Source organism: Peromyscus eremicus, chromosome 1 (genome assembly GCF_949786415.1).
Source record: "Peromyscus eremicus chromosome 1, PerEre_H2_v1, whole genome shotgun sequence".
Taxonomy (NCBI): Eukaryota; Metazoa; Chordata; class Mammalia; order Rodentia; family Cricetidae; genus Peromyscus; species Peromyscus eremicus.
Window position 1 is genome coordinate 169,275,399 of NC_081416.1, and position 6,169 is coordinate 169,281,567.

The following is a 6,169-nucleotide window of genomic DNA, read 5'->3' on the forward strand; positions in this document are numbered from 1 at the left end:
TGGAGCAGGGTGCCGTGGCCTCGAGGGGGTCAGGCTGAGGTTTGAATTAAAGATTCGTCTGTTCTGTAACATGGATTGTGTGTGCGCGGTGTGCGCACACACAGCACAGTCATGCGTGGTAGAGGTCAGAGGATGATTTGCAGGGGTCAGTACTCTCCTTCCATCACATGGGTCCCACAGATCAAACCAAGGACTCTTACCCAGCAGGCCATCTCACGCCACAAAGTGGGCACTGTGTACCAGGCTTTGCCTCCCTCTGACTTCTGTCCATACAGTCCCCTCCCTCGTTTAACAGGTGCAGGAAAATGAAGGAGACATGGAGGCCCAGTGGTTAGGGAACATGAGAGCCTGGCTTCCAAGCCGAGGTCGGTTCACCCAGGGAGAGCCTAACACTTGCCTGTGAGAGTTGGCAGCACAGTCAGCCACCCCAGAGCGCCGTCCAGTCAGCAGCGCAGGCTGTTAGAGTTTTCTGTTGATGTGTACACACGCATTCTGAATGTTCCTTCTAAACGTGTATTCCTGTGTATACTTGGCTGCATGTATATGACAGTATTATCTTTTTAATTAAAATCACTTTGTGTGTATGGGTATTTTGCCTGCGGTGTGTGTGTGTGTGTGTGTGTGTGTGTAAGTGCACCGTGTGTGTGCCTGGTTCCTGCAGAGGTCAGGAGAGGGCATTGGATCCGCTGGGACTGGACTTAGAGCATTCATGGTGGGGTGGACACCAACAGATCCCGGGTGCTGCCGACTGAGCTCCGGTTTCAGTGAGGGACCCTGTCTCTCGGCAGTGAGGTAGAGAACAATAGAAGACATTCGAGGACCTCCTGTGGCCTCCACGGGGGGGTGTGCACAGGTGTGTGGAGCCATAGTCACGTGCATGCACACCCCTTACACACACAGGCCCATTGTATGTCTGACATTGTGACTACAGTTATGAACAGTAAAGCCTACATTTGAAATTGCTAAGAAAACAGGTTTATGTATTCTCACCAAATAATAACCTAAGTATATGAGGTCAGGCAAACGTTAATTAGTTAAGAGCCCTTCGGTCTCTAGGCCCAGGCCCAGGCCCTGCTGCTGAAGAAGGAAATATTCAGGAGATAAGAGAGAGGAGGGAGTCAAGTTTATTCAAAGTCTTGCATTTGGAGGGAGTCCTGACCCCAGACTCCTGTCTTGGGGAACTCTGGGACACAAGGGGACTTTTTTTTTTTTTTTTTTTTTTTTGAGAAAGGTCACACTGTGTAGCCCTAACTGGTCTGGAACTCCCTATATAAACCAGGCTAGTCTCCAGCTCACAGAGATCCGCCTGCCTGCGCCTCTGGGGAGCTGGGGTTAAAGGCGTACACTATCTACACTACCACACCCACACTTTTCTGAAGGGGATGGAGGTGCAGGGAGACGGCAGGAAGGCTGCACGCTGGGCTGGGTTTCCATCCCCGGAATGTCCCCTTTCTCCTTGAGGACCGCTGAGGGTCACTTCCTCTCCTCTCCAAAAGCTGAACTGCTCAGCAGTTTGCATGTTTTGTGTTAGTGCATGGAGAAAAGCCGAAGGGCACTCTGGTGTCATCTGAAGGCCAGCAGGTCTCTCTGAGTTCTAGAGACCCGAGGAAGGATTGTTTAGGGCTAACATCTTAGCCGTTTATGTGCGGCTCTTTAGAATTTAAAGTGCTGGACCGAAACAAAGGAATATAATCCTTCCAAAAAGCCTAGTGAGGGACACAAGTTTGTACGGAGTCTTGTGTAGCCCAGGCTTTGAACTCTGTGTGTAGCCAAGGATGACCATAAATCAACCCCCCCCCCCCCCATCCTCCCGCCTCCACCTCCCATGTCTGGATCAGGGGAGGAGACTGAATCCTTGCAACAGGACGATCACAGCACTTCACTGATGAGTGTGCTGTGGTTCTGGCCTCCATACATTTATCCCAAAACACTGTGTGGGGGCTGGCGACATAGTCCGGTGGCAGAGGTTCTTGCTGCTAGGCCTGATGACCTGAGTTCGATCCTTGGGACCCACATGGTAGAAAGAGAGAAGGAAGTTCCAAAAGTTGTCCTCTGCCTTCCATGTGTGTGCATGCCACACACACACTTGTGCACTTGCATGTACATCAACACACATTAAATAGATAGACAAATGTGATAAAATTCATTGCCCGTCATACACATTCAATTTTTATTTATTTTACAAAAGAAAATATAACTCAAAAAGACAGGGGGATCAAGAGTTTTAAAAGTCAGAGAGTGTCAGAGCCCCAGAAAGCTACTGTAGGGGTGATGCCTGAACAGAGGCATTAAAGGGTAAGGTAATGAGCTGTCAGGAAGGTTCAGAAGCACCCTAAGAGGTGGGAGCGGCCCGGGACAGGAAGAAACAAACTCAATTCCTCCCCCTGCCCCCATCTCTCTCTACTGCATCTGACAGCAGGTGTGGACGAGGGGGTTCCCAGCATGCAAAGCAGCAGGAGCTGAGTGTCCTCTAGCTAAGGTTCACACAAGGTCGTCTGCTGGCAGCAGCACGCCACAGATGGGGCTCTGTCCCCCACGCACCAGTCACAAGCCTCAGGTGTCCCATTCCCACAGAAGTCAGGGAACCCAGGTGCTAGTTTCTCAGGAAGGATGGAGTGTGGTGTAGAGCCAGGCATGAGAGGAGGGTTTCCAGGGGCGTGGCCAGTTATCCTGAAGTTCTCAGCTTGTGGTTCTGTTTTGTTTTTCTCTTTGGTTTTGTTGGCTTTCTGAGACAGATTCTCCCTATGTAACCCAGACCGGCTTCACACTCAGGCCAGTCCCCCTGCCTCAGCCTCCTGAGTGCGGGGATTTCAGGTGTGCACCATCTGCCTTTAAATTTATTTTCATTGCATTTATTTATTTATTGTATATGTGTGGCAGTCAGAGGACAACATTCTGGTTCTCCTCTTCCAACATGTGGGTCCCTGGGGATTGAACTCGGGCCCTCAGCCTTGGCAGCAAGGGCCTTTACCTGCTGAGCCATCTTGCCAGCCTCTCCCTTTGGGGTTTTAATGGGGCTGCATTACATAGGCATACTTGATGACATCACTGGCCGTTGCTGATCAAGGCGGCCTTCAGCCTCTGGCCTGTCCCTGAGAGCTGGGGATTGGACTAGCCATGGAGGTGGCCAGAGGGTCCAAAAGAGCGGCAAGAGGAAAGGGGGACAGGAGTACTTAGGAATGGAGGTACAGGCTTTCTTTTTCAAAATTTCTCGCTACATTTGTTTATTTATAGTGTGGGCATGGGGTGGGGGGATGTGAAGTGGGGGGTAGGGGTGTGAATGTGCGCACCATGGTACACATGTGGAGGTCAGGGGACAACACCAGGAATCATTTTCTTTCTTCCACCTTGTGAGTTCCAGGGACAGAACTCAGGTCATCATGCGTGGTGGCAGGCGCCTGCTGAGATGTCGTTCACACCCAGAAATACCATCTTCCTAAGTCATGCTATGGATTTATAACTTCCAGGTGCACTAAGACATGGTTGGAGGGCTATGTGCAAGGCCTAGCATGTTTGGTGTATTTTTATTATTATTATTAATAAAATATTTTCCTAGTGAACCACCACTCTTCACAGTGGTTGGCTGGAGGGTAAAGGTGAGAGACACTTGTGAGTCAGGACTGAGGGGGGGGTTGCGGGAGGAGGGGGACGTTTCAGAGTGCACTGTGCTTTCTACCACGAGATGAGCAGGGGGGTACAAGGATTGCTGAAAACCCTCTCTGGGTGCTTCAAGGAGAAAGGCCTGTGGCACTGGCAAGTGGGGGCAGGGCATGCGGAAGCCATTGGACCTGCAGAAGCCGATGGACCTGCCTAGGCAAGACACCCCTAGATATCCTGGAAGGCCGCGGTGCTGATTGACAGGCATGAAGAGAACTGGAGAGTATTTGGAAAGTCGAGCAGAGGGTTGAGCCAGAGCGAGAGGAAGTATGACTCAGGGGTGACAGACAGTTATCTCAGGGATCCATCAGACAACGTGATGATTCCAGATGATAACCACAGGCAGAATTCGTGGAGTTTGCTGAAAGGAGCTGAGGGGTTTTCATGGCAAGAGTACAGGTGCCAAGGCAGTGCATATGTTAACTAGCATACTTGTATGCAACATACTGAAAACACCACGGTATTTAAAAAGGTCTTTTTGAGGGGCTGGAGAGGTGGCTTGGTGCTTAAGATCCAGCTGCTCTTTAGAGGATCTGGTTAAGTTCCCTGCACCCATATCAGACAGCTCAGAACCCCCTGTAACTCCAGCTCTTAAACTCCAGATCTGATGTCCTCTGGCCTCCACAGCAGCTCCATGCATGTGCTGCACAATAACTCAGGCTAGCACACACACATACGCATAAAGATAAAGAAATAAATATTTTTTTAAAAGAAAGTTCTTTTGATGCAGGGCAGTCTTTGGAGACAGGCTCCTAACCCCAGCTGGCCCCTCACTCACTATGTAGCCCAGGCTGGCCTGGAACTTGTGGCCACCCACTAAGTGCTGGGATGACAGATGTGCACCGCCACACGTACCCGCAGAAATTCGATCTAAGTAAGGGCCTGGGCTTACTTATCTGGATGAATGAGGCTCCTTATGGTACAGGGAAAGGATGGAACTGGACAAACCTTGAGGGTGACAGAAAGCTAGGCATCGTGGTGCACACCCATAACCCCAATCCAGGGAGGTTGAGGCAGGAAGATCCTGAGTTCAAGGCCAGCCTCGGTTACATAGCAAGAGCTTTTAGAAGTTAGAGTTTGAAGAAAAGATTTTTTTCCTTTTCATGAAGTGATTTTGAAGTGTACACAAGGGTATGATGGTATCAAGAACTCCCAGGTGTCCGCTGCCCAGTCTAGGGGCATCTTACCTTGTTTCCACCACCGCCGCCCCGCCTCCCGTGGCCCTAGCATCCCCTCAGGCCTGCTTGTTTTCTGTGTTGACTGAGCTTGGTTGCAAGTTTGACACCCTTGGGAGGAGGAAACCTCCGGTAAAGTAGGAAATTGCTTCCATCAGACCGGCCTGTGGGTATGTCCATGGAGCATTTTCTTGATTGCTGATTGCTGGAGGAGGGTCCATCCTACTGTGGGCAGCACTACCCCTGAGCAGGTGGTCTGAGTAATAAAAAAACAACATCTGTAGTTGGAAGTTTCTCCAATCCCACCCGGCTCCATGGTCTCATGCTTGTCCGGTCCTGCCTGGCCCCACGGTCCTGCAGCTGCTTATAAAATAATCATTCAGAGGCTTATATTAATTACCAATTGTTTGGTCTATGGCTCGGCTCCTTGCTAGCTAGCTCTTTCATCTTAAATTAACCCATTTCTATTCATCTATTGTCACGTAGCTGTGGCTTTACCTGCGTCCTTGGACAGCAGTTCGGCGTCTCCCCCCACTCTCCTTTCTCCTCTCACTATCTCTCTTGGATTTCCCGCCTGGCTCCATCCTGCTCTGCCATAGGCCAATGCAGCTTTATTTACTTACCAATAGGGACAGCATATACTCACAGGGAACAGAAAGACATCCCACAGCAGACAGCCTAAGCAAGGCTCGAGGAACGGGCCAGCAAGCAGAGCTGCTCCATGGTCTCGGCTTCAGTCCCTGCCCCGACTTCCCTCAGCAGTGAACAGTGACCTGTGATGAAATACAGCCCCCACCCCAGTTGCTCACGGTCAGAGTTGCTTTTGAGATTTATTTATGTATGTATTCATATGTGGATGTTTTGCCAGCAGGTATGTCTGTGCACCGTATGTGTTCAGTCCCCATCGAGTCCAGAAGAGGGCATTAGATCCTTGGAACTGCAGTTACAGACAGTGCTGAGCTGCTGTGTGGGTGCTGGGCATTGAACCCAGGTCCTTTAGAAGAGCAGCCAATGCTCTTACCTCCTGAGCCATCTCTGCAGCGAACATCTTGGCCAGTGTTTTATCAGAGCAATAGAGAAGCAAACTAATGCATTTTCCTTTTGGATTTTGTCTGTCTCAAGCAAATGACAGGTGTTCTGCCCGCTGACCAATAATTACACCGGTGTGCTAAGTTTACATGTAGCTGATATTTAAAGTCCTGAGACCTGCTGAGGTCATCTGGGCTGAGGGGTTGGAGAAGGCAAGTGGGGCTGGGCCTCTTGGAATTGGGGATAGGAAAAGGAGCTGAGTGCTGTAGAGGAGCTGAGGAGCAGAGACATTATTAGGAAGACCATGA